Below are 27,432 nucleotides of genomic sequence, written 5' to 3'. Positions count from 1 at the left end.
GGAAAATTGTGAACTTCTCGACCCATAAAAAAGATCCCTCCAAGAACTCAACACCATCGTGCGCAGACCGCCCCACGGTGGGTGCCAACTGTCGTGGAATTAACACGGCAGATGTCCTTAGCGTGAGGACTTAGTCATGAGGCCAGCGCATCTATGTAGTAGCTTGAGAGGGGTTGATTGGGATGAGAGACACAGGGCGGATCAACGAATAAGACAAGGGTTTAGACAGCTTCGGGCCCCGGGAAACATCATCCGTAACAACCCTACGTGCTGTTTGAGGCTAGGTCTCATTATGATCACGGGAAAGTCGCCGGCTCCGGCTCTCGGTGTTTAGCCCTAGAGATTATTTCTTGTTGCCTCCCCCCTTTGGGGTGCCCTGCCCCTCCTTATATAAGTTAGAGGGGCGGGTTACATGTGGAGTCCTAGTAGGACTAGGACTAATCTATCTTCTCTTACAAGTTAATTACAAGTCCGGATCTTGCTTCCTCGTAAAGGAAATATTCGTCATCCCTTTCTTCTTAAGCCGGCCCATCATAAACGTGAGCCGGCCTTCTGGGCCTTGGGTCTAGTCTTCTTGCTGACCCGCCGTCGGGGTCATCCGTGAGTCGTCAGGCTCGTGAGTCGTCTGACAGTGAGCCGCCAGACCCGTGAGTCGCCAGTTCTCCGGCGGGTCACGGTGAAGCGCCAAATCCGGCCGGGTCATACTTCCGGCCGGGTCATACCGCGGGGTATATCCCCGACACCGGGGGTCATCTTTATTTAAACCCCTGGGCCAGTGCTCCTCTGAGTATTGGTCCAACCTGTCAGTCGCCGGTGGCCACCAGGGGCAACTCTGGTCTGGCCTACCGGAAGCTTGGACAATCCGGTGTGCCCTGAGAACGAGATATGTGCAGCTCCTATCGGGATTCGTCGGCACATTGGGTGGCTTTGCTGGTCTTGTTTTACCATTGTCGAAATGTCTTGTAAACCGGGATTCCGAGACTGATCGGGTCTTTCCGGGAGAAGGTTTATCCTTCGTTGACCGTGAGAGCTTATGATGGGCTAAGTTGGGACACCCCTGCAGGGTATTATCTTTCGAAAGCCGTGCCCGCGGTTATGAGGCAGATGGGAATTTGTTAATGTCCGGTTGTAGAGAACTTGTCACTTGACCCAATTAAAATACATCAACTGTGTGTGTAGCCGTGATGGTCTCTTCTTGGCGGAGCCCGGGAAGTGAACACGGTTTGAGTTATGAATGACGTAAGTAGGAGTTCAGGATCACTTCTTGGTCATTGCTAGAAGACGACCGTTCCGTTGCTTCTCTTCTCGCTCTCATTTGCGTATGTTAGCCACCATATATGCTTATTGCCGCTGCAGCTCCACCTCATTGCACCATCCTTTCCTATAGCTTAAATAGTCTTGATCTCGCGGGTGTGAGATTGCTGAGTCCTCGTGACTCACAGATTCTACCAAAACAGTTGCAGGTGCCGACGATGCCAGTGCAGATGATGGGATCGACCTCAAGTGGGAGTTCGATGAGGAACGTGGTCGTTACTATGTGTCTTTCCCTGATGATCGGTAGTGGAGCCCAGTTGGGACGATTGGGGATCTAGCATTTGGGGTTATCTTATTTTCATTTGGATCTTGACCGTAGTCGGTCTATGTGTGTATTTTGGATGATGTATGGATTATATTTATGTATTGTGTGAAGTGGCGATTGTAAGCCAACTCTTTATCCCATTCTTGTTCATTACATGGGATTGTGTGAAGATGACCCTTCTTGCGACAAAACCACAATGCGGTTATGCCTCTAAGTCGTGCCTCGACACGTGGGAGATATAGCCGCATCGTGGGCTTTACAGAGACAAGGAAGAAGCAATGAAGGAAAGTACTGCCCGCGCCAGCCTTTGTCAGGGCAAGTAGTTGTCGAGGCAGCGTGGGGAAGCGGAGACGCCCACGTCCAATCAACCGCCACGCGTCGACCGAGGCCGCAGGCTTTTGGGGCCCACGGTGCTCCGAACTTGACCCTTGGCTTCGCAGCGAAGCCAAGCTCGAGTGCACCTTGGGCCCGGGGGCTACTGTCGGCGTTCTGGGAACGGGGGTCCCTAGACGTGCCTGCCTGCGGCCCACAGCGTGGCTAAGCAGCAGGCCGTACGGCCCATCTTCATCAGCAAGACACCCAAGACCCCCGCGAGGCGGACCATGCAAGACCTCCTCTGGAGTGGCCTAGCCAGGCAGGCTCACGAGGAGCGGAGATATCAAGGCGAGGCAAACCTCACGAGGCTCACGTGACGTGGGCCATGACGAACGGTACCAGGCGTGTGCCAGGCGGGCGCCGGTGCCCGCAGCGTCCTTATTTCCTCTTTGGTGCTAAGGAGGCCAGCGCAGGAGAAGAGTACCGAGGCATCAGGCAAAGGTTGCCATATTGGTGCAACGAGACCAAGACCAGGAGGACGGCCAGGCGGAGGTCATCGTGGAGCCCAAGACGGTGTCACCCAGGGCTTTTCGCAGGCGAAGACCGCTTTTGTCAGGATAGCTTGTACTAGTTGTCCCCCTTCAAATTTGCCCGCCGTTGTTGGCTCCCTTCCCGCTCGATATTTGGGAAGAGGACCAGGACCTATATAAGTAGAGCTAGCCACCACAGTAGAGGTAGGTTGAACTGATCAAATCCTCACGCCACAAGTTCACAAGCACAAGAACACCTCAACCTCAGGAGGCTGTTCTTCCCTTGTACTGTTCATCATCAGCCCAAGAGGGTATTACACCACAACGGTGGCCCGAACCAGTATAAACCTCGTGCCTTTCTGTGTTGCGAGTTCGACGAGTTCATCCGCAAGATCTTAGCAAGCTAGAGCGTAGATCGGTAGGAGGGAGAGACTTCGCGCGCATCCCAGTGTTCGAACCTTAAGGGTTTGCCAGAACCACACGTCCGACAGTATTATACTATCTCGCTGATAAATTACAGTATGTACTATACAAGTACTTCATCCGTTCCTAAATATAAGTCTTTGTAGAGATTTCACCATGAACCACATACGGATGTATATAGATGCATTTTAAGTGTAGATTCATTCATTTTGTTCCGTATGTAGTCCACCTAGTGGAATCTCTACAAAGACTTATATTTAGGAATGGAGGGAGTACTATGTAAAGAGTTAGGTGTCGCACGGTGTCCAGAAAATATAGTGATAGTGTGAGGTGGGCCATGTAATCACTGAGCCTGCGTGTTTTCACTGCTCTTGCACTCCTCCGCCGTAAGAATGGAGAAAATTGTAATCTAGTAGTACCTCCTTCCGCAGAAAGCGTGGGACATCCAGTAGTCCTATCACCTCAGTAATAATGACCAATGAGCCGTCAAATCACATAGACCCAGCAGTAAGTTGGACGGACAAAGCAACCATCACTCTTGAATCCGCTTCTCCCTTCAACCCAGGCGCCAGTGAGAGGTCGCGTCCGCTCTGCCCGGGCATGAATGCGGCACCGATTCTTTGGAGCGGCACTGACCGTTTCGGGCGGGAAGCGCGCGTGGGCGATGGAGGGGCTTTGGGTGGGCCAGGCTAGTCAGGAGCGGGCGTGGCAGCTGTCCGCCTATCCCTACCGGAAGCCCGAAAACGAGAGGATGCACCGACTCTCGCAGATAAAATCGTACTATACACACCATCTCTCTATAGGAGTAGGTCGATCTGTCGCTCTCTCTAACACACACATGCTGTTAAACACACACACGCACACGCACACACAGGTTCATAGAATAGGAAAATCGTGCGAGTGCGAAGCCACGGGAAGTGAGATACAAATGGAGTACGTACAAGAAGAGAAGAGGTGACGAATATTCCATCAAACCTGGACTGAGGAGTAGTACTCCCTCCGTCTAGGTGTTAAGTCATCCTACGGAAATCAGATATTCCCAAAATGTTTAGGCGTCGTCCATTAACTTTGCATCTCAATCCCCTCCTGGCCTCGTTGCTAGCGAGCATTGTTACTTAGGGGGCATTTGGATCCTTAGCAAGAACAGCTTATAGCATAGATGGGCAAGGTTAGGCGTTTGGAACTGTTAAAATATGTTAGCTTTTGTGGGCCAGCTAGCTTGGGTGGGCTAGAAAAACCTTGCTAGCTCAGGAGAGCCAGATTGGCTCGATTCCGACGGCAAACTTCGCGTAGTAGTAACATCGACTAGTAACATATGCATGTTGTACTAGTCCAAGTTACTCACCACTATGACCAGCCTAAGCAATGTAACCAAACGCTCCTTACTCTGCCTTGTTATCTCCCCCGGAAACCCAATGCATGGAGCGCAACTACGCGTTGATCAGTCAAGAAATCAAAGTCGGCTTGCATGCGAGTTAATACGTGGCCCTGCATGGTAGCTAAAACGGCATCTCTTAGTTTTTTGGATTAATTGTTGCGTTTAGAGACAGAAATCAGGGCTTTGATTGGAGGAATGACCGGTCAAGTTTCTCCTTCTCCTCCAATCTACTTGCACCTTGGTCCCGCTGCACCTTCTAACATGACTTATTACACCTAGACGGAGGAAGTCGTACGAGATATGGTGGCACACTGACTTAGGTCGAATACAAGTGCCCAAAATTGTGTGCATGTTATAATAAGGATTCACTTAAAATAGTACGGGAGCGAACAGAGGGATCAATTGGACAGTGTTCCCGAGCAGTAGCGAGATGTGTGAGGTAAGATACACCGCTGGCGCTTTTAATTTTTCCTATTAATTTGTTTGTTTCACCCTCTGACTGGTGGGACCCAACGTACTACGTGGAGAGAGGTAAGGTGACTAAGGCTGCATTATTTCTGCACCACTGTGGATAGTCTTACCACCAAAGCCACATGACACGATTATGATTTAAATCCCAATGACTCCCACACACACACAAAACACGACATGCTTGTCACACGAATGCAGGAATGTATAAAAGGTTATTTTCCTCTCGTTGAACATAATGGAAGGGTTGTGTAGCTGGTTAGCCTATTCGCTCATCAAACTTGAGGCCTCGGGTTCGATAACTACACTTGAGCATAAGTCGTGCCAGGAGGATTCTTTGACTGGTCAAAATGGATGGATACGGAGCTATACGATCTCGTACTGACCGTATAATCACCTCATCACGTATAACCTGCAGCCTTGGCGCTTGTTTTCTAGGGTTTGCACTCTTCACACTCTCTCCAGTATATATATACACGCTAGAGCCTCAGCGCTTGTAGTTGCTCTCTTCACACTCTCTCACCCTCTCCAGATCTAAACAAGACTTCGTTGGCCTCTCTCTCTCCCCTCACTGCTAGTCTGCTTGTAGTTGCTCTCTTCACACTCTCTCACCCTCTCTAGATCTAAACAAGACTTCGTTGGCCTCTCTCTCTCCCCTCACTGCTGGTCAAAGAGCCGGCAGGATCCGTTCGCCGGGAAGGGAAGGAGGCTTAACGCTGTCGCCGTCGGCGAGGGAGGGAATCCACTACCGGTGCAGCTGTTCACTTTCACTCAGCGGCGGCACGGGAGGGCCTCCGACCCCTTCTTCTTCGCCGCCATACATAGTGTGGGTCGAACGGCCTCCGGTCGCCCACCGAACCACACCCCAAGAACCTTAAGGTATAATTTACTTATTCCACATGCATTGCTCGAGCTGCATGTGGGCTTTTTCCGCTTCTGCACTCGAATCTAGGTGTTGGATCAAACGGGAAAGTAGTGGGGAAAGTTGTATACCATGAATCTAGACGTGGTTCAAAGAGGAAAGGAATGGGGGAAAGTAGTGGGAAAAGTTGTATAGCATGAATCTAGGATGTGGTTCAAAAAGGAAAGGAAGGGGGAAAGTTGTGGGGAAAGTTGTATCGCATGAATCTAAGACGTGGTTCAAAGAGGACAGGAATGGGGGAAAGTTGTATAGCATAAATCTAGGACATGGTTCACAGAGGAAAGGAAGTGGGGAAAGTACTAGTATAGACTGACTATCCAGCACCTACGTTGGTCGAAAAGGAAAAACAATGACAAACACAGTACGCACATCTGTAACGAACTGATCTTTTGTTTTGGGGGACAAGGCTGTAGAGTTTGAGCAGGACTAGATTTGCTGCGCTCACATAGGGAAAGGTGTCTAAAGATAACAAAATTGGTACCAACACAAATATGCTCCTTGGTTGTTTGTTCTTTGTTGCAATAGACTGTGCATCACCCCCGTACATCGGTAGATGCACATGGTGCTGGTGCGTCCACTGTCCCGTGCAACTCTTTAGCTGTTGTTAATCTAAGGCCCTATTTGGTTAAGAACTCCCTAGTCCCTACCTGCTTGGTTCCAGGGACTAAACATGGACTAGAGGTTATTAAATGACATGCTAAAAGACCATGTTACCCCTAGTAATGAACTAATAGAGACAAGGTGCGATGCGTGGCAGGGGCAACTGTTGGAAAAGGTCCCAAAAAGACTCTCCCTCGGGGTCTTCTTTCTTTAGTCCCAAATGCCCACTTTTAGTCCCTAAAAGTCCCTCCTGTTTGGTTTAGATGGGACTGACACGGAGTTTTTTTAGTCCCTCCACCAAAATGTCCCTGTAAACAAACACCCTCTAATAATGCCGCTGGAAAATTGATGCAATGCCATAGTTAAAAGCAAACTACATGTTTAACGAATTTTATTGTTAATATTAATCAATGCCACCATTTGAGAAATGCTACTGTCTTGCTTTCTTTCCCATTAGATAAGGTAGATGCTTCTTTTTGTTGGCTTCTGTGTCATCCACCGTTATTGACCACTAGTTGTTTCCTTTGCACCTCTGTGTAAACAGGGTTATCTACTTCACCTCGTTGCCATTGTGACCTTTTGTTGCACTGCACAAAACGCTTTTGTTTTAAGAGTGTTTTGTGCAGTTCAACCAAAATGCCACACCTACAACGTTGCTTGATTGCTTGATCTTAGTGGAACTGCATAAGAGGAGATCTTACTTCCTATCCGTGTTGGCAAATTTGGTTCAGATCTTCTTCTTGTGAGTTGTTTGAATTCCGCGTCATGAGAGGTCAGTACTAGCCTTCTTTCACATGATTATGTAGTGTGCTTTCATATGTTGTGCTACTTGTACGGTAATGTTGCTTGATTTTAGTGAACTACACAAACGGAGACAAGACTTCCAATCTGTATGTGCACCGCAATATCCCATTGAGGTAAGATAAGGATATTCACAATGGTTGGCCTGTATTTTGCCACTTTCATCAGAAAATTAATGTCATTGTTTAGTGCTATACTTGTGCAACCTAATTGACATGCCAAATCTTACATTGAAGGCCAAGCTTGTCTGTTATTGAACCTAGTGATGAAGGGGAAGAAAAAGCGGAAGAAAAACAAAAATCAACTCCTGGTGCTGTAATGGAGCACTGGAACTGTGATGACACAAGTAATGATATAGTTTTGCATCTTAATTTATTGCTATGGCTGGAACGAGCAATTTTTTTGCCACTGATTTGATGCCACTCTTAATGTAATACGTAATTATCAATACTTGTGCAAACAGGGATCTTCTTTGAAGATACCATATATTTTAGTGGAACTGCACAAGAAGATGTTGGAAACATTAATCTAATCGAGGAGTATATAGTAAGCATGGCCACCACAGTAGATAGCAACAGATGGTTCCGGAGAAGTGCTTCATATGTATGCTCTACACAATAAGCCTCCTGACAAAGGTTGGTACTCGCCCACTGATTTCATCCAGATGATTGAACTTTTCATCTCTATTGGTGTTGTGCTACTGTTTAGATACTGTCATCAAAAAGTGGTATTGTCCTTGAGAAGTGCTTCATCTGTGTTGTTTTAAATATTTCCTTTCCTTTTTTTCGAGCAAATAGGGATGCTAGCATTTAGTTATCCTCTTGTCTTTGCATAACAGGATCATCCTCCTCTGAAGAAGAATATGGAGTACGTGAAGTGACTAGTTCCTATTATGCCAGGATGAAGAAGCCCTGTCTATCTTCTCATCAGAAGGAGCAGTTGAAGGATGGTTACATTACCCCCCACAAGACCAAACTAACTTCTGCTCAGAAGGACTAACAAATCTCCATTTTCTTACTGTGATGCGCGAGTACAATGTTGTTCTAGGGTTCTTTCCGGTGAGTTCCATTTTTCTAAAAGTGTGCTCTACATGGACCATGTAGGTGCCTGTTTAAACTATGAATTCATAGTACAGTTTGCTTTATACTGATCACTTTTTTCGTATTTGTGCAAACAGGGGTGCTCAGCTTGATTTCAATGGGAACTGCACAAAATGTTCATGAATACATCGAATCATTCATTTCCACCACAAGAAAGGAGGTGCCGATAAGTTCAAGGCGTTGCAACATATAAGGGCGAAATCATACAAGCTACGCGCTAATTTGGTTGATTTTGGTGGAACTGCACAAACAGAACAGCTGGTTTATTTAGCACGAGGTGCCATGTCAATTTTCGAACTGATGGCAAACCCTGCCCATTCCACAATCGTAGGCATTTGATATTTTGGAATGGGAAAACCTTGTCAAATTTTGCTCATTGATTTTAGCAAGAAGACATGCGTTTGATATTTTCGAATGAGACGCCCTTTGCTGTCAGCAGCGTCGATCCATTTTTTCTTTATTCTTTAGTTGTGAAGTAAATATTGGCTCTGACATGTGAATCGCTAAGATGCATAATCATCGATTGTTTTGAATGTTCTCTATCAATTGCCAGGCCTGTGTGTTTGATTGCAATGAACAGGAACGCTAAAAAGCTGCTCAAACTCTTTGTACTCCTTCTGTTCCTTTTTACTTCGCACATTGTGAAAGTGCATACTTTTTTCTATAAGATTGGTCAAAGTAGAGATACTTTGACTGCAGACAAAACTTGTATGCAGACTAGAAAGGACCGGAGGGAGTACATGTGAAACTGCTGCAAACGAGGTGATCACCCTGGGAATAATGCTAGTACGTATTGTTTTGCATGTTCATCCAATGCCAGTGATACAAGAATTTGAACTAATCGAAATAAATTCATTCATACACGGTCGGATTTCATATAAACATGCTGGATTTCATTACATTTCATACATTCTTCAACTAAAAAGGGGTGCGCGGGAGGTATAATTAATTAACCGAAGCTACCCACCTGTGTCCGGCTGAGCCGAACAGAAGCTTCAGTGACTTAACTGCAGGTGCAGTTGCGTAACTGACATGTGGCCCAGATGCCTGTTGGGCCCACATGTCAGTCAGCCAACTGCACCAGCAGTTAAGTAGAACCAGCGTCCTTCTCCAACATAGCTCTCCGACTCCACGTCGCCGCTAAGAAGCTAACCGGCCGTCAGTGGTCAACCCGCCTAGCTTGTCATAGCGATTAGGGCAACTAGGAGCCCAATGATCAGGATCCCCACATGACAAACACCTTTTCTTCTTGTCATTCTTCTTCTTGAAGTTCGTGTGTTGCACAGCCTTGTTCTTCCCGTCAAACTTTGCTTTACCATCAAACTTGCCCTTGTTCTTGAACTTGTGGGGCTGGAAGTTCTTCTTCTGTACCAGATTGGCACTAGATCCTCCCTCAATTCCTCGAGCACGTGTGTCCTTTGCTCTGGCCTTTTCTTCCACATCAAGAGTGCCAATGAGATCCACGAAGGAGGAAGCTTAGTGATGATACCTCCGGCAACAAACTTGTCCGGTAGCATAAAACTGAAGTGCTCAAGTTCTCTAGCAAATGACTGTATCTCATGAGCTTGCTCAACCACGGAGCGCTCTTCAATCATCCTGTAGTCATAGAATTGCTCCATGATGTACAGCTCAGTGCCAGCAACCGGAGGGTAGCAGCGGTGGCCTTACTTGGACCCGAGCGGCGGCGACCTACCGTGTTCTACTCTTACTCGTTTTCTGTGTGGCGCGGCCTCGTTGGCAGCGGGGCGGGGCCTTGGCGGAGCCGGCGATGTCCTCTGTCTCGTTGCCGGCGGGCGGTGCCTCGGCGGAGCGGGGGAAATCCTCCCCCTCGTTACCGGCAGGGTGGGGCCTCGGCGGAGCCGGCGGTGTCCTCTGCATCGTTGTTGGCGCCGCAGGGCCTCGGCGGAGTAGGGCCTCGTCGACGCCAGCGGGGCGGGGACTCGTCGGAGCCGGCATTGTCCTCTGCCTCGTCCTCGATCTCGCCAAACAGCGCCTCGCCCGCTTCATCGCCCTCTTTCTATGCGGCCGCGGCCTCCGCCACCCGCATGCAGTACCGCCAGCGCTCGAGGCGGCCCTCGCGGGCGGAATGGTACGAGTCGAGCAGCGCCTCCTGCTCCGCCCGCTCCGCGGTGATCTGCTCCTCCGCCTGCAGGTGCTCCTGGAGGAGATGGTGGTTGTAGGCGGCGTCGGCCTGCGCCTCCTGGAACTACTACTCATGCTTCTGCCTCACCGTGTCCATATATTGGGCACGGGCCTCGCCGATGGTCATGGTGCAATGCACCGGCGAGGATGGCGCAGAGGAGGGGGTTGGCGCCGGATCGTCGACTACCATGTTCTCCATTGGGACGTCGTCGTCCTCCGACTGGCTACAGGCCAGCCAGTCGGCAGCAATGGCTGCCATCTCCTTGTGGTCCGTCGTCCGCCCGTCCCGAAGAGCGCTGGAGCGCGAGGAAGCCATGGTGGGCAGTAGTGGTGTGGACAGGAGAATAGGAATGGATGCGGATGACTGCGGCTATGGCCGGCGCAACAGTTTATATAGCAATGGTGGGCGGCGGAGGGACGGACGTGTGGCGCCGGAGTAGCCGCCTCGGCAACCGCGTATCATTAATGTGGCCGGCAGAAGGACGGACGGACGACACTTGTGTCGTTTGAAGGCGGAGCAATCGCATGCACCGGGAAGCGGGGCAGGCGGCGCTGACCATTTCGGGCGAAAAGCGCGCGGGGGCGAGGGAGGCGGTCTAGGTGGGCCAGGGCAGTCAGACTCGTGCTTGGCAGCGGGTCGGTCCAGCAGCCGGACATGCTAGCTCGCCAGCTACCTCGCCGAGCTGAGCGACGACAATCAGACGATGGACGTAGCTTCCGACCAGGAGCCGGCGCCACTGTCCAAGCCGGTTCATGCCGTGCTCACCATAGAGCAGGTCCGGCCGCACTTCGACACCTTAATGGCGGAAGAGCTACCAGCACAGGAGGACCTGTGCAGCAACCTCCGTCTCCTCAACGAGCTTCGGTGAACAAGCGAACGACAATGCCGTCGCGGACATGTGGCCCTATGATCCTGGCTTCCCGAATGTGCAGCGGGCGCTGTATCAGACCATCCGTAGGGCCCGCGAGGCCCTCTCTGTCGTCCTTCGAGTTGTTGCGCTCGCCATGGCGCCGCCGTCTCGCGTTGTCAACATGGTCAACGGACATGAGGATGACAGTGGGGACCCACTAGGGCCATAGCCGCACGTACGCAAGTGCCTCCTTATTAGTATATAAAACTATATTTTTTTTGCTTCCTCCTGGTTTCCTAACATCATGGTCCCACACCATTGTCAACCTATGTAGTCAATAAACGAGAGAATTGCACAAGAAGCGGCCGACAGATGGGACCAAGCAGCTCGACCAGTATTTGTGTTTTTGAGGTGTGAGCACTGCAGAGTTTTTCTTGAGCGATGTTTAGCCCAGATATTAATTTTTCTCCTCTGAACAACAACGAAAACATCGCTGCAGCTATTAACTCGGCGGGTTGTGGCCCGTCTAGCCCAGGCCAGATATCCAGCCCAGATATTAATTTTTTTTCAAGCTGAAAATGGCTAGCCCAGCTATACTTTTTTTTAGGAATACCCAGGCAAGGTCAAGTTGTTATTCTCCGCCCCGCTGGGCTGCAAATCTTTCCTAGGAGGGATGCATTAGGCTTAACAAGAAAATGGGCTTTAAGAAATAATAAATGAGATGTAATTATAAAAACTGGGCAGTAACTATAAAAAGTGTACCAAACACGTAATTACTTTATAAAATATTATTTCTGGATATTGAAAATTTTAATTTCATTAATTGTTGCGAGCGCAATGTTTCATTGGATTTTTACGTAATATAAATTTATCTTCAAATTGTATTTAATCTGACTAGAAATTTTAGGATAAAAATATTTTGGATCCCATCAAAATGTGGGAAATTTTATTGAATTCTGTTTTGAACGGTTGGTTGAAATGGGTTGTACTTTTAACAAACTGTAAATGGGCTGTAGTAAATTCCATTAGAATTCAAAAGTTGGCTGCACATTCTTACAAATCTCAAATGGGCTATAAGTTCTCTGCCACACACTTGTGGCCTTACTAAGTTGACGCGTCCCCTAAAAAAGAATTGACGCGTATGCAAGGCTTTGTCAACTTATAGTCAACACACGGTTCTAGCAGCAGTGGTCGTTGGATGTCCATCCAATGGATGTCGTGCTTCTTCTTCAATCTTGGATATTCTAGCTTCACCCGCCCAAAAAATGATTCCTCCCCCTGACATCTGGGGCGCACCATTTCGGAAGCTGACCTGTGGGCCTACTAAGTTGACGCGTACCAAGGGCTTTGTCAACTTAGTCAATATAAATGATTCTAGCTCCAGTGATCGTACGATGACCATCCAACGGCCGTCATGCTTCTTCAACCTCTGGTCTTCTTGCTCCAGCCGCCCAAAGCAGCACCGGTCGTGCCGCCTGCTCCTGCCTCCCGTGGCCGGCTGTGCTGCCGCGCAGGCCTCACCGCCCCCTACTACTCCCACCGCTGGCCAGGGCATCCCTCCACTCACCCACACCCCCTGTTATTCTGCGGCGACGACAGCCTCACACCGCAGCCGAACCAGTGAACCCTCGTACTCCTCTCCGCGTGGGCATCCACTGCCGCGTCTTCCCCGTCTCCGCGTCGTCCCCTTCCTAGGCCTCGCCGTTGTCCACCGCCCTGGTGCTCTCGGCGCGGCGTGCTCAACATGGTCAAGGAACGACTTCCATCGGAAGAGTACTGTACGTGGAGAGGCTGACAGCTGGGTCCATGGCAGCCGCAAGGAAGTGCCTCCTTATTACACGGAAAATAATTATTCCTCCACCTGACAGCAGGGACCCACTGGACGGGCCACCGTATTTGGCAAAAAAAAACGTTTCCCCCCTGACTACTAGGACCCACCGGACGGGCCAACATATTTCACGAAAAAAACGTTCCCCCCGCTATTAGCTCGGACCCACCGGAGGTGCCTCCTTATTACGCACAAAAAAATGAATACTCCCCCTGCTAGTTAGGACCCACCTTGGTAGGAGGCTGACTTGTGGGCCTACTAAGTTGACGGGAACGGAGTGCTTTGTCAACTTATTCAATATGAACAATTCTAGCTCTAGTGACCGTACGATGTCCATCCAACGGCCGTAGTGCTTCTTCAACCTCTGGTCTTCTTACTCCAGCCGCCCAAAGCAGCGCCGGTCGTGCCGCATGCTCCTGCCTCCCGTGGCCGGCTGTGCTGCCGCAGAGGCCTCACCGCCCCTACTATTCCCACCGCTGGCCAGGCCCTGCGGCGACGGCAGCCTCACACCGCAGTCGAACCAGTGAACCCTCGTACTCCTCTCCGCGCGGGTTCCACTGCCGCGTCTTCCCCGGCTCCGGGTCGTCCCCTTCCTAGGCCTCACCGTCGTCCACCGCCCTGGTGCTCTCGGCGCGGCGTGCTCAATGTGGTCAAGGAACGACTTCCATCGGAAGAGTACTGTACGTGGAGAGGCTGACAGCTGGGTCCATGGCAGCCGCAAGGAAGTGCCTCCTTATTACACGGAAAATAATTATTCCTCCACCTGACAGCAGGGACCCACTGGACGGGCCACCGTATTTGGCGAAAAAACGTTTCCCCCCTGACTACTGGGACCCATCGAATGGGCCAACATATTTTGCGAAAAAAACGTTCCCCCCGCTGTCAGCTCGGACCCACCGGAGGTGCCTCCTTATTACGCACAAAAAAATGAATACTCCCCCTGCTAGTTAGGACCCACCTTGGTGGGAGGCTGACTTGTGGGCCTACTTGTGGAACAGCCGATGGAAATGAGGCCTGGCGTACCGCAGAACGGAGGAAACGGCCTTGTGTTCGACCGGCCACGGTCGAAATGGGATCCTGTTCATCGGGAGGGGTCTGGCGTACCGCAAAACGGAGGAAACGGACCTCCTACGGTCGAAACGGGGGTCCTGTTGATCAGGAGGGGTGTGGCATACTGCAAAACGGAGGAAACGGACTTGTGTTGGAGCGCTACGGTCGAAACGGGGGTCCTATTCATCGGGAGGGGTGTGGCGTACCGCAAAACGGGACTCCACGGGATACTGTTCATCTCCACCATCGACCCCCTCCAGCCTTCACAGGCTACTGTTCATCCACCGTCGACCTCCTCCAGCCTCCACCTGCGACTGTTCATCCACGGGCTCCTATTCATCCATCCACCACGCGCTACTCCACCGGCTACTGTTAAACCAGCCCTCTCCACGGGCTCCTGTTCAACCACCCCTCCATGGGCTACTGTTCATCCAGCCCTCCACCATCTACTATTCATCCAGCCCTCCACGGGGTGGTCATGTTCATCCTGCCCTCCACGGGTGTAACGCCCCAAGACCGACGCACCAGATGCCTTCCTTGTTTTGCGAGTCAGTTGTGTTATTTATTTGTTTGTTGCATCTCATCTCATGTCATCATGCATATTGCATCCGCATGTTTTCATAAAACTCGTAGTCGTTCATAGTGTCGTTTCTCTCTTTCTCTGTTGACCTTTGTCCGCCCCTCTTTGTCTTTGTCGACCTCTCTCTTACCCCCTCTCGTGCGCGTCCGAAAACTTCCCCGAACCCGAAACCGTCCGATCAAAATCTAAGGGCTCAAAACCCTCTCTCATATCAGCGACCTACCATATATAGTAGGCAACCCCTAACCAAATCAGTCCAAACCCTAATTCCTAGGGACCTTGTCCCATCCTCCCAGCAGCCGCCGCCAGTCCTCTTCCACCTCGGGATCCCTCCCGATCCACCTCCACCCAACCAGATCGCTGCAGCCATCCACCTGCCCAAATCCCCTCGAGCGTGCCTCCTCTTCCCTCCTCTGCTCGATCCCGAGTGGATCGTGAGCACCAGCGCCTCCCCGCCGCCTGCGCGTCCACGCCGCTGGCGACAACAGCAACAGCAGGTCACGCCGCCGGCCTCGTCCCGCTCCTTTTCTTCCCGCCTTCTCTTCATTTGCTCCCCGTGCTCCTCTCTCTCTCTCTCTCAGCCTCTCTAATCTCTCTCGCCTCTCCCTTCTCTAGCAGGGACCCGATGCCATGGACGCTCGCATCCACGATCTTGTAGCGCCGCCGCCTGGAGCTTCTTCGTCAGAGGCCTTCGCCTCGTCCGCGTCGCCGGCATCCATCCCCGCCTGAACCTCGTGCCCGAGGAGCCCCATGCCGAGCTCCTCCTCCCTGCCTTCGCCTCGGCCTCGTCCAAGAGACAAGCGAACGCATCAGTCCCGCCGTTGACCGAGCCACTCGTCCGCGAGGCCTCCTCTGCTCCTGCAAGCGAGCCGCCGCTGGATCCCTTCCTCCTCGACTCTAGCAAGCCTCGCCAGAGTCCAAGCCATCGCCGTGCCCGCGACCATCTGCCTCGTCTGTTCCTGCGTCCTCTTGCTTAGCATCGACCCGCTGGCATCAAGAGGAGATGCCCCTGCACCGAGCCGTCCCCGACCTCCATCTCGTCGCCCACGTCGCCGCCTTGCTCCGCCCTCGTCGTCGTCCCGCCGGTGAACAGCACCAGCAGGTCATCCTCGCCGCCCCGCCTGTTCGTCTCGACCGCCAAGTCCCGCGCCTGCTGGCTTCCTCTGTTTCGAGCGACAGGACGAGCGCCGCCCCGTCGTTGACCCGATCTGGCGCCAGCGTGGACAATCGCCAAGGCCCAGCTCGCCCTCCATCTCCCCGCGCCAAGCCAGCCACACCGACTGGGCCTCAGCCCTTGGTGAGCGCCCAGTCCACCCAGATTCGGCCCGATCTATATTTTTCTGCTCTGGACGAATTTCCTAATTATCTGGAACTGAACTTTTACAGAAAACCCCTAGTGTTCATGCATATAATAACTCATAAACCGTGCATCGGATTAAAATGATTTATATATGTAAAATGCTTAGAATTTCATCTAGTTTCATAATATGCTGTTTTCATCCATGTTAAAAAAATTTAAACATGTTGTTTGTTTAAATTTGCATAAATGCCATGTTAAAATGATTTATTTCATAACTAAATAACCGTAGCTCCATTTTAAATAAACTTTATATGTAAATGGGGTGGAAAATGCATAGATTAACATATTGGCATTACTTTGCATGTTTAACAACTCTAAAATATGGTTTAGGGCAGAACAGTACCAATTCCAAAATATGGACATGAGGATTTTCTGGAATTGTTGTTTGTTGTTTCGGCCTCATCTAAACGTGCCTAGAGTAATAACATTTAATATTGTTGGGTACATAATCGAGAGAGAACTAAATAATTGATGTGGTGTTTCGTCAATATGCAACTCGTTGCATATTGAGCTCCACTTAATTTATAGTATTGTTTGTGCACTTTGCCTTGCCATGCCTCATTAAACCGGACATGCATCATACTTGATTGTGCATCATGCCATGTTTATGTGATGGTTGTTTACCATGTTTGCTTCTTTCCGGTTGCGCTTCTCCTTGATAGTTCCGGTTACGTTGCGATTGTGAGGATTCGTTCGACTACGTTGGTTCGTCTACTTCATAGACTCGATCTTCTTCCTAGCGGGATCTCAGGCAAGATGATCATTACCCTCGATATCACTTCTATCTTTGCTTGCTAGTTGTTCGCTCTATTGCTATGTCGTGTTACCTACCACTTGTCATATCATGCCTCCCATATTGCCATGTCAAGCCTCTAACCATCCTTTCCTAGCAAACCGTTGTTTGGCTAAGTTATCGCTTTTGCTCAGCCCTTCTTATAGCGTTGCTAGTTGCAGGTGAAGATGAAGTTGGTTCCATGTTGGAACATGGATATTTTGGGATATCACAATATCTCTTATTTAATTAATGCATCTATATACTTGGTAAAGGGTGGAAGGCTCGGCCTTTTGCCTGGTGTTTTGTTCCACTCTTACCGCCTTAGTTTCCGTCATACCGGTGTTATGTTCCTTGATTTTGCGTTCCTTACGAGGTTGGGGTTATGGGACCCCCTTGACAGTTCGCTTTGAATAACACTCCTCCATCGAGGCCCAACCTTAGTTTTAACATTTGCCACCTAAGCCTTTTTCCCTAGGTTCTGCAGACTCAAGGGTCATCTTTATTTTAACCCCCCGGGCCAGTGCTCCTCTGAGTGTTGGTCCGAACTGAGTAGACTGCGGGGCCACCTCAGGGCAACTTGAGGGCTGGTTTTACTCGTAGGATGTCTCATCCGGTGTGCCCTGAGAACGAGATACGTGCAACTCCTATCGGGATTTGTTGGCACATCGGGCGGTCTTGCTGGTCCTGTTTTACCATTGTCGAAATGTCTTGTAACCGGGATTCCGAGTTTGATCGGGTCTTCCCGGGAGAAGGAATATCCTTCGTTGATCGTGAGAGCTTGTGATGGGCTAAGTTGGGACACCCCTGCAGGGTATGAACTTTCGAAAGCCGTGCCCGCGGTTATGTGGCAGATGGGAATTTGTTAATGTCCGGTTGTAGAGAACTTGACACTTGACTTAACTAAAAAGCATCAACCGCGTGTGTAGCCGTGATGGTCTCTTTTCGACGGAGTCCGGGAAGTGAACACGGTTTGGGTTATGTATGAACGTAAGTAGTTTCAGGATCACTTCTAGCTTCTTGACCGTTGCGTTGCTTCTCTTTTCGCTCTTATTTTCTTATGTTAGCCACCATATTTTCTTAGTGCTTGCTGCAACCCCACCTCATTACCCCATCCTACCCATAAGCTTAAATAGTCTTGATCTCGCGGGTTTTGAGATTGCTGAGTCCTCGTGACTCACAGATTCTATCAAAACAGTTGCAGGTGCCGATTATACCAGCGCAGGTGACGCAACCGAGCTCAAGTGGGAGTTCGATGAGGACCTTGGTCGTTGCTATGTTTCTTTTCCGGATGATCAGTAGTGGTGCCCAGTTGGGACGATCGGGGATCTAGCAGTTGGGTTATCTTCTTTTTCATTTGGTTGTCCGTAGTCGGACTATGTGTGTATTTTGGATGATGTACGAACTATTTAAGTATTGTGTGAAGTGGCGATTGTAAGCCAACCCTCTTTATCCCTTTCTTGTTCATTACATGGGATTGTGTGAAGATGACCCTTGCGACAAAACCACAATGCGGTTATGCCTCTAAGTCGTGCCCCGACACGTGAGAGATATAGCTGCATCGTGGGTGTTACAACGGGGTCATGTTCATCCAGCCCCAACCGGCTCGATCGATCGGAGTCCTGTTCATCCAGAGGCAACACCACGGGGTCCTATTCATCCACCCCCACCGGGAACTGTTCATCCAAACCAGAGAACAACTTAGAATAGGAAATAAAAACTACTTAGTGATAAAGCAAACAAGCACACACGAGAATATTGACCCCATGCTATTGCTCCCCGGCAACGGCGGCAGAAAAAGGTCTTGATAACCCACAAGTATAGGGGATCGTTTGTAGCCTTTTTTGATAAATAAGAGTGTTGAACCCAATGAGGAGCTAAAGGTAGAACAAATATTCCCTCAAGTTCTATCGACCACCGATACAACTCTACGAACACTTGATGTCTGCTTTATCGAAAACAGGTATGAAACTAGTTTGTAGGAGTGATGCTAGAACTACTTTGCAAGAATAAAACTAGAAATACTTTGCAAGATAATAAAAGTTAGGTGTTTAGTAAAAGGGTTTGTGTCAACAAGAAAGTTATTTGTCCCTAGGCAATCGATAACAAGTACCGGTAATCATTCTTGTAATTTTATATGAGGGAGAGGCATGAGCTAACATACTTTCTCTACTTGGATCATATGCACTTATGGTTGGAACTCTAGCAAGCATCCGCAACTACTAAAGATCATTAAGGTCATGAGACCCAACCATAGCATTAAGTATCAAGTCCTCTTTACTCCCATACGTCATACCCCAGTTACTCGGGTTTAAGTTTCTGTCACTCTCGCAACCCAACATAAGCGAACCATGAACATATTGAAACACCCTACAACGAGGGCCCCTCACGTTTGCGGGAGAATGGAGGACACCGTAGGGCAGCACCATAAATAAAATATACAATCATACCAACCAAGATCACGATTAACCCACAGGACAAAACGGATCTACTCAAACATCATAGGATAACCATAGATCATTGGGAAATAATATATGGAGTTGAGCACCATGTTTAAGTAGAGATTACAGCGGGGGGAAGAGGTGTTACACCGCTGCATAGAGGGGGAGAGAGTTGGTGTTGACGGTACCAAGATTGTTGATGTAGACCGTCGTCTCGATTGTTGCCCCGGCGGCACTCCGGCACCACCAGGAGAGAGGGGGAGAGAGCCCCCCTACTTCTTCTTCCTTGGCCTCCCCCTAGATGGGGAGGAGAATTCCCCCCGCTGGTCCATGGTCTCCTATGGCGACGGAGGGGCGGGACCCCCTCCGAGATTGGATCTCCCTCTTTGTTCTCTTCTGTTTCGCATTCCCAGATCTGGCCGAAAACCGTTTCTTATATTCCTGGAGGTACATAACTCCGATTGCGCTGAGATTTTAACACGATTTTTTCCGGATATAAGCTTCCTTGCGCCCGAAGTAGAGCTCCAACCGACGTACGAGGTGGGCACAACCCACCACCACGCGCCAGGCTCAGGGGTCGGATCCTGGTGGGTTGTGCCCACCACGGGACTCCGTTTGCGGTGATTCCAACTCCCCAAAATCACATATATTCCAAAATAATTCTCCGTAAATTTTTATCGCGTTTGGACTCCGTTTGATATGGATTTTCTACGACACAAAAACATGCAAAAATTAGGAACTGACACTGGGCACTGGATCAATAGGTTAGTCCAATAAATCTATAAATTGTTGCCAAAAACATGTGAAAGTTGTATAATATTGGCATGAAACAATCAAAAATTATAGATACGACGGAGACGTATCACCCCTTCACTTCAAAGGTTGCTCCTTGATGATTGTTATAAACCTTCGCAAATAACTGTCGTCTTTGCGCCCAAACTAGAGACCTTGGGTCTAATTAGTGCTCCTTTTGATGATCACAACAAGTTGGTGTTTGGCTCCTCACTTTTTCAGGTACCGTATATTATCATCTACACATTTGTAATCATAAGCTACATTTTCCATTTGTGCGCATAAGTTTTATATCATCTTGGAGTACACTTTGGGTACTAATATTATGTTATATGCTCAATGAAGAGTTCGTCCATGGATAGCCTATCAATGATGCTGGATTCTGTCGAGATCTTATATATCAGAATGTTTAGTTAGAATCTGAAAAATATTATTGGCTTGCTGCGATTCTTCCAGTCTCTAGAGAATTTATATATAAAGGCGATGATTTCATGCACATTGAAAGACCGTATATATTGTACTAGAATTAACCGTTCAGCTGCTGCTCTTTCGACATACTCTTTTTTTCAGACCTTAACTGTTTTCAAATCTTCATGTCTACTTAGGTACTGCAACCACATGGAGAAAAACATATAACCAATCAGTGGCGTAATAAGTACCAGGATTTCTCAGTTCTCATGACATTCGTTTGAGGACAATAACGATGGAAGGATATGCATCCAACCAGGCAAACAGAAGCTTTGTCACATTCTTCCTGTTCAATGCGAGGTTACTATTTTCCATGAGGCTTAAGTTTTACCGCAAGAGATTTCTCACGGACGGACACGTTGAAAAGCAAAAAAATAAGTTTCAGGTGCACAAATGGGCTTCTAAACGTGCTCGGCTTCTATTTACAACAAGTTGTAGTCATCCTGAAATATTGTTTTTGCACAGGATGTTGATTTTATGGATCAGACCGATCCATTTGTTTGTGACTGCGAAAAAGAGTGGTTGTGTTAGATGTTACTGCCATGTTCAATCTGGGTTTTGTCTAAAAATTTGATGAACAATTAATCCTTGGGCTTTTCGTACCGTTTGTAAGCTTTAGTTGCATGTTTTTGCCCTCGTACTCCCCTCCACCTGCCAATACACTGCTGCATCTTCCACGGCTGCTGTTCGTTCCCGTCTGAGGCCTCGCCGTCGTTCTCCGCCTTGGTTCGCTCGCTGTGCCCGCCACCGTCTGGCGTTGTCAACATGGTCAACAACCAAGAGGAATCAGGAGATGACTGTACATGGAGAGGCTGACAGTAGGGACCCACCAGGGTCATTGCACTAAGCAAGCAGGTGCCTCGTCATTACAAGCCAAAAAAATATTGCCTCCTAATTGTTTAACAATTAGGTCCCACGCAACTGTCAATGTAGTCAATAAACGAGAAATTTACACAACGAGCGGATAACACCACGGACCCAGCAGCTCGCCCAGTTGTTTTTTAGTTTCAGAGACGGAGCTCAACTGCACGTTGTGCGGGGGCTGTGGCCCGTCTAGCCCACGCTTACGCTTTTATTTAAGCACATGACGAGCCCAGTTGATATCTTTTTTCTTTCTGAAAATGGCTAGCCTAGTTCTATTCTTTGGAGAATACCAAAACCAAGGCCTACTTGCTTTTCTCATCCCTGCTGGGCTGCAAATCTTTCAAGACGAGGAGGGATGTAAGTAGTAAGAAACGGGCTTCCCCAGAAAATAGGCTATAAGTTGTAAGAAATGGGCTGTAAATTTTTGAACCAAAGCCAACCGGCAATTACATTAAAATATCATTTTTTCAGGATTTCTCTACTCTCTACTCTTATAAAAACCAAAGCCAACTGCCAATTACTTTAAAATATTGTCTTTTCTCCCACAAGATAAACTACTCATACCAATGCATCTTCATGTTCCGTGCAACGCACGGGCATCTTCCTAGTTAAGATTTTAAATTTCATTCATTTTTTTTTGTGGAGAATTGTTTTTTGAATTTTATTTTGATATAATTTTAAAAAATTATTTTTAACATGACTCGAAATTTTGTGATTAAAAGAGTTCGGACCCCACCAAAATATGCAAAATTTCGTTGAATTTTTTACCAGTGCCCAGAATATATGGTCTGTAATGCTAATAAAAAGAATATGGGATTCAAATATCCTTAAGAATTAGCAAATGGGTTGTAAATTATTGAAAATAATGGCTAATGGGTTGTATGCTGTTTTCCACAAATTTGGAGGCTGACTTCTGGGCCTACTAGGTGGGGGTGTGCGTGTGTGACAATGGGGCCAGATCGTGAGTGGCACAAAGAAAACAATAGGCACAATCAAAATATTGTGGAGCCTGGGGTTCGAACCCGAGACCTCCCGCATGTGTACGTGTGTGGGTAACCAGCTCGGCTGCGCGCGTGCGTGTGGAAACAAGCGGGAGCTAGTCCCTTTTGAATAGCCCCGAAGGCCGAGCCTTCTTCTTCACCTACACAGAGAAGATGGCGACGTCGCCGGCGGGCAACGACGGCGACCAGCGGGGCAAAGGGTCTCCGGTGGGCGTGCGGGATAGGGCGCAGGTACCGGCCGTGGATGCGTGCGTGCGGAGGGCTGTTGGAGGTACTTGAGCACGTGCTCGCGTTGGACTCGGGCACGATCACATCAAGTCGGCGGCGAGCGCGGGGCGAAGTAGAGGCACAGTGAGGCTTTGGGGCGCGTGCGGGTAGTAGCGATGTACTGCGGGAGCGCGGGTGCGATGCGCACCGAGATACACGAGGGGATCCAAAGGGGTTGACGCACGGGCATGCTACGGCAACCACAGGAACTGAACAACGGCTACAGACTGCGTCGGAGCACTAAGAGTGCGTCCATGGCATGACGAGGACGAAGGCTAGCATCAACTACAAGGCGCAGTCAACGGTAGAGAGGAAGAGGGAGTTGCCTAGCTCACCTAGGACATGAAGAAGTGGCTAGTTACGCGACAGAGATGACGCGAGGAAGCACTGAACTTGGCGGAGCTTTGGGTCCGAGAAGTAGATGCATCAGAGGAAGAAGACGGGGTCAGGGATCCAGGGCCGTGGCGTCGCGTGCGTCGTGGCAGGGGATGAAGAGGTACTTTACGGTCCTCTCCACGGCAATAGGAGGGTCGGAGGCGCGACGTGGACGGCTACCCCGAGCTCGAGCTCTTGCTCACTCGGGCCATGGTGGGCAGGGTGACGGCGAGGCGCGTGGAGACCTACCTTGCGGCGGCGATGGCAAGAGAGGGACGGAAGTGGACGAGAGGAACTAGGGCTAGGTCTATGACACCATATATAGGGGTAGGGACGCCGGACGGCCGTCAAATCAACGAGCTCATCGACGTGGCGCCCTGGATGTGCGCCGTATAGAGGAGGACGACTCTTCTGTCGCTGGTGGGTCGGTTGGGCCGGATGAGGTAAGTTGCTGGTTAGTTGATGGGTTGCGCCACTGGGCTGCTGCTCTCTCTCTCCCCCTCTGGCTCTTTTCCATTTCTTCAAACAGAAATAAAGGGCGAAAAGCGCAGAAGGATTGGAGGGGTTTGTGAGAGATATGAAAATATCCTCATGACCCTGGGTTTAAGCAGAATTTGAATAAATTGAGTTGGACATTTTTAGAGGTAGAAAATTAAAACAAGTTTGAATATCATTCAAACTTGAGGCATTTTTGAACCTAACCAAAACAACTCCAAATTGCATGAAATTTGGCAGAGAGGTTTAGGACAAGATGCTTGAATTTTGAGGAAAAGATGAACATTAATGGAGGTTGTAATAAAACAAAATGAAGAAGGAAGAAGTGGTGAGATGAGGGGGAAGAAGAAGATGGTATGACATGTTTATGCTCCACACTACAATAACCGTGATGCACATGATGAGAATGGAGATGCAATATGACAAGAGGCACAAATTCGATATGACAAGGTGAGCATGGCAAAGAAATGAGTAAAACAACATAACAAAACAAGATGAGGCCAAACATGATAAAACCCACATGGAATTGATGAAGAACAAGATGGATATATTGCCAAATATGGAAGTTTTACATATGGGGTGTTACACCATGTCGCGCCGAGAGCACCAGGGCCGTGGATGACGGCGAGGCCTAGGAAGGGGACGACGCAGAGCCGGGGAAGACGCGGCAGTGGAAGCCCACGTAGAGAGGAGTACGAGGGTTCACTGGTTCGGCTGCGGTGTGAGGCTGCCGTCGCCGCAAAATAACAGGGGGTGTGGGTGAGTAGAGGGATGGCCTCGCCAGTGGCGGGAGTAGTAGGGGGTGGTGAGGCCTCCGCAGCAGCACAGCCAGCCACGGGAGGCAGGAGCAGGGGACACGACCGGCGCTGGTTTGGGCGGCTGGAGCAAGAAGACCAGAGGTTGAAGAACCACTACGGCCGTTGGATGGACATCGTACGGTCACTGGAGCTAAAATCGTTCATATTGACTAAGTTGACAAAGCCCTCCGTTCTCGTCAACTTAGTAAGCCCACAAGTCAGCCTCCCACTATGGTAGGTCTCAGCTAGCAGGGGGAGTATTCATTTTTTTGTGCGTAATAAGGAGGCACTTCCTTGCGTGTGGAGATATAGATGGTGGGTCCGAGCTGACAGCGGGGGGAACATTTTTTTGCGAAATACAGAGGCCCTTCCGATGGGTCCTAGCTGTGAGGTGGAGGAATCATTATTTTGCGCGTAATAAGGAAGCATTTCCTTGTGTGGTCCCCTACTGTCAGCATCTTCTGATGGCTGTTGTTTGTTGACCATGTTGACCTCGCCCCGCCGAGAGCACAAACGCGGTGGACGAGGGCGAGGCCCAGGAAGGGAATGACCCGGAGCCGGCGAAGCCACCGCAGCGGATGCCCATGTTGAGGGGTGTACGAGCGCTGACTGGTCGGCTGCGGGGTGAGGCTGACGTCACCGGAAAATAACAGGATGTGCGGGTGGGTAGAAGGATGGCTTGGTGGCAGCACACCCAGCCAGGGGAGGAGGGAGCAGGTAGTCCCGCCGACGCTGGTTTGGGCGGCTGGTGCAGGAAGATCAGAGATTGAAGAAGCACGGCGGCCGTTGGATGGACATCCAACAGTCACTGCTCTGTGTTGACAAAGTTGACAAAGCCTTGCGTACGCATCAAAAAAATTAGGACAGCATCATCGTCAACCTAATAGTCCAGAAGTCAGCCTCCAAATCTGTGGAAAATAGCAAACAGCCCATTAGCCATTATTTTCAATAATTTACAGCCCATTTGCTAATTCTTAAGGATATTTGAAGCCCATATTCTTTTTATTAGCATTACAGACCATATATTCTGGGCACTGCAAAAAAATTCAACGAAATTTTGCATATTTTGATGGGGTCCGAACTCTTTTAATCACAAAATTTCGAGTCACATTAAAAATAATTTTTTAAAAATTATATCAAAATAAAATTCAAAAAACAATTCTCTGCAAAAAATGAATGAAATTTAAAATCTTAACTAGCAAGAGGCCCGTGCGTTGCACAGAACATGAAGATGCATTTGTATGAGTAGTTTACCTTGTGGGAGAAAAGACGATATTTTAATGTAATTGCCAGTTGGCTTTGGTTTTTATATGAGTAGAGAGTAGAGAAATCCGGAAAAAATGGTATTTTAATATAATTGCTGGTTGGCTTTTGTTTAAAAATTTACAGCCCATTTCTTACAACTTATAGTCCATTTTCTGGGGAAGCCCATTTCTTACTACTTACATCCCTCCTCGTCTTGAAAGATTTGCAGCCCAGCAGGGCTGAGAAAAGCAAGTAGGCCTCGGTTTTGGTATTCTCCATAAAAAAAGAAATGGGCTAGCCATTTTCAGAAAGAAAAAAGATATCAACTAGGCTCGTCATGTGCTTAAATAAAAGCGTAAGTGTGGGCTAGACGGGCCACAGCCCCCACACAACGCCCAGTTGAGCTCCGTCTCTGAAACTAAAAAACAACAGGGCGAGCTGCTGGGTCCCTGGTGTTATCCGCTCGTTGTGTAATTTTCTCGTTTATTGACTACATTCACAATGGCGTGGGACCTAGTTGTCAAACAATTAGGAGGAAGTATTTTTTTGCTTGTAATAACGAGGCACCTGCTTGCGTAATGCAATGACCCTGGTGGGTTCATACTGTCAGCCTCTCCACGTACAGTCATCTCCTGATTCCTCTTGGTTGTTGACCATGTTGACAATGCCAGACGGGGGCAGGCACAGCGAGCGAACCAAGGCGGAGAACGACGACGAGGCCTCGGACGAGAACGAACAGCGGCCGTGGAAGATGCGGAAGTGTAGTGGCAGGTGGAGGGGAGTACGAGGGCAACAACATGCAACTCAAGCTTACAAACGGTACAAAAAGCCCAAGGATTAATTGTTCATCAATTTTTTAGACAAAACCCAGATTGAACATGGGAGTAACATCTAACCCAACCACTATTTTTCGCAGTCACAAACAAATGGATTAGTCTGATCCATAAAATCAACATCCTGTGCAAAAAAATTATTTCAGGATGACCACAACTTGTTGTATATAGAAGCCGAGCACATTTAGAAGCCGTACACATCATATAGAACCAACCTAATAGCCTGCTAGTACAATAGTTAGTGCCTTTAGTATAATACTATATCATTAATAATGGCCCCACCTTTTGTCTCACAAAGTATGTTGGAGCTCCTGCTACAACCGGCTACAAGTTTACAACCCGCTTCTCTTCTCTCTCCTTAGACTAAGCATAAATACTATATTTAAATCCTTATAGCCTGCTTATGTCATCTAATTGTAGTACTTGCTCTAAAGTTACTCTCCACTGTGTAGTCTGAAATGTAGGGCATGCAGCGGGCGGTGCCCTCGGTCGGCGCGCCGCTTCAACGGCGGAAGCAGTGAGAGGTCGCGTCGCCCTGACTTGCCATCAATGTGGAGCGGCGGGCTCAGCTGGCGCCAGGCAGGAAGCATGCGCGGGAGGGGGGAGGGATTTTTGGTGGGCCAAGAAGGTGAGGAGCCAACTTGGGATCGGTCCAGACGGGGAAATATCCTGTGCTCCCATACTCACTAGTTTCATGCATAAGACACTAGTCTATGTTACTACTCCCTCCTTTCCGGTTTATAGGGCTTATCTCAAAATCTTAGTTTTTCCCTTTTAAGGATCAATTTGGTTGTTCCCCATCACAAGTTTAGATTTCAAGGTGCATTATATAATTGCATGCAAGTATTAAGAGAAAATTGACCAATGCATGTACTTTATGCATGCATTGCAATTAATACAATGGTAAACATAAATTTTTTAGGAAAACAAGAGCATTAATTGGGTGCTTTTGCAAATTACAAAAATTATTCCACCACTCATCATCTACCTTTGTTGGTGAGATTTTCGAATTGAGCCCTATAAACCGGAAATAAGGGAGCCCTATAAACCGGAAAGGAGGGAGTAGTACAGTAATGTTATGATGGCTTCATTTATTAGCTTGTAGACTCATCCTGTCTTGGGAAATGCTATGTTAGAGTAACACATTATGTTACC

The sequence above is a fragment of the Aegilops tauschii genome, chromosome 6 (assembly GCF_002575655.3).
Source record: "Aegilops tauschii subsp. strangulata cultivar AL8/78 chromosome 6, Aet v6.0, whole genome shotgun sequence".
Classification (NCBI taxonomy): Eukaryota; Viridiplantae; Streptophyta; class Magnoliopsida; order Poales; family Poaceae; genus Aegilops; species Aegilops tauschii.
Note: the sequence above shows the minus strand (reverse complement) of the source record.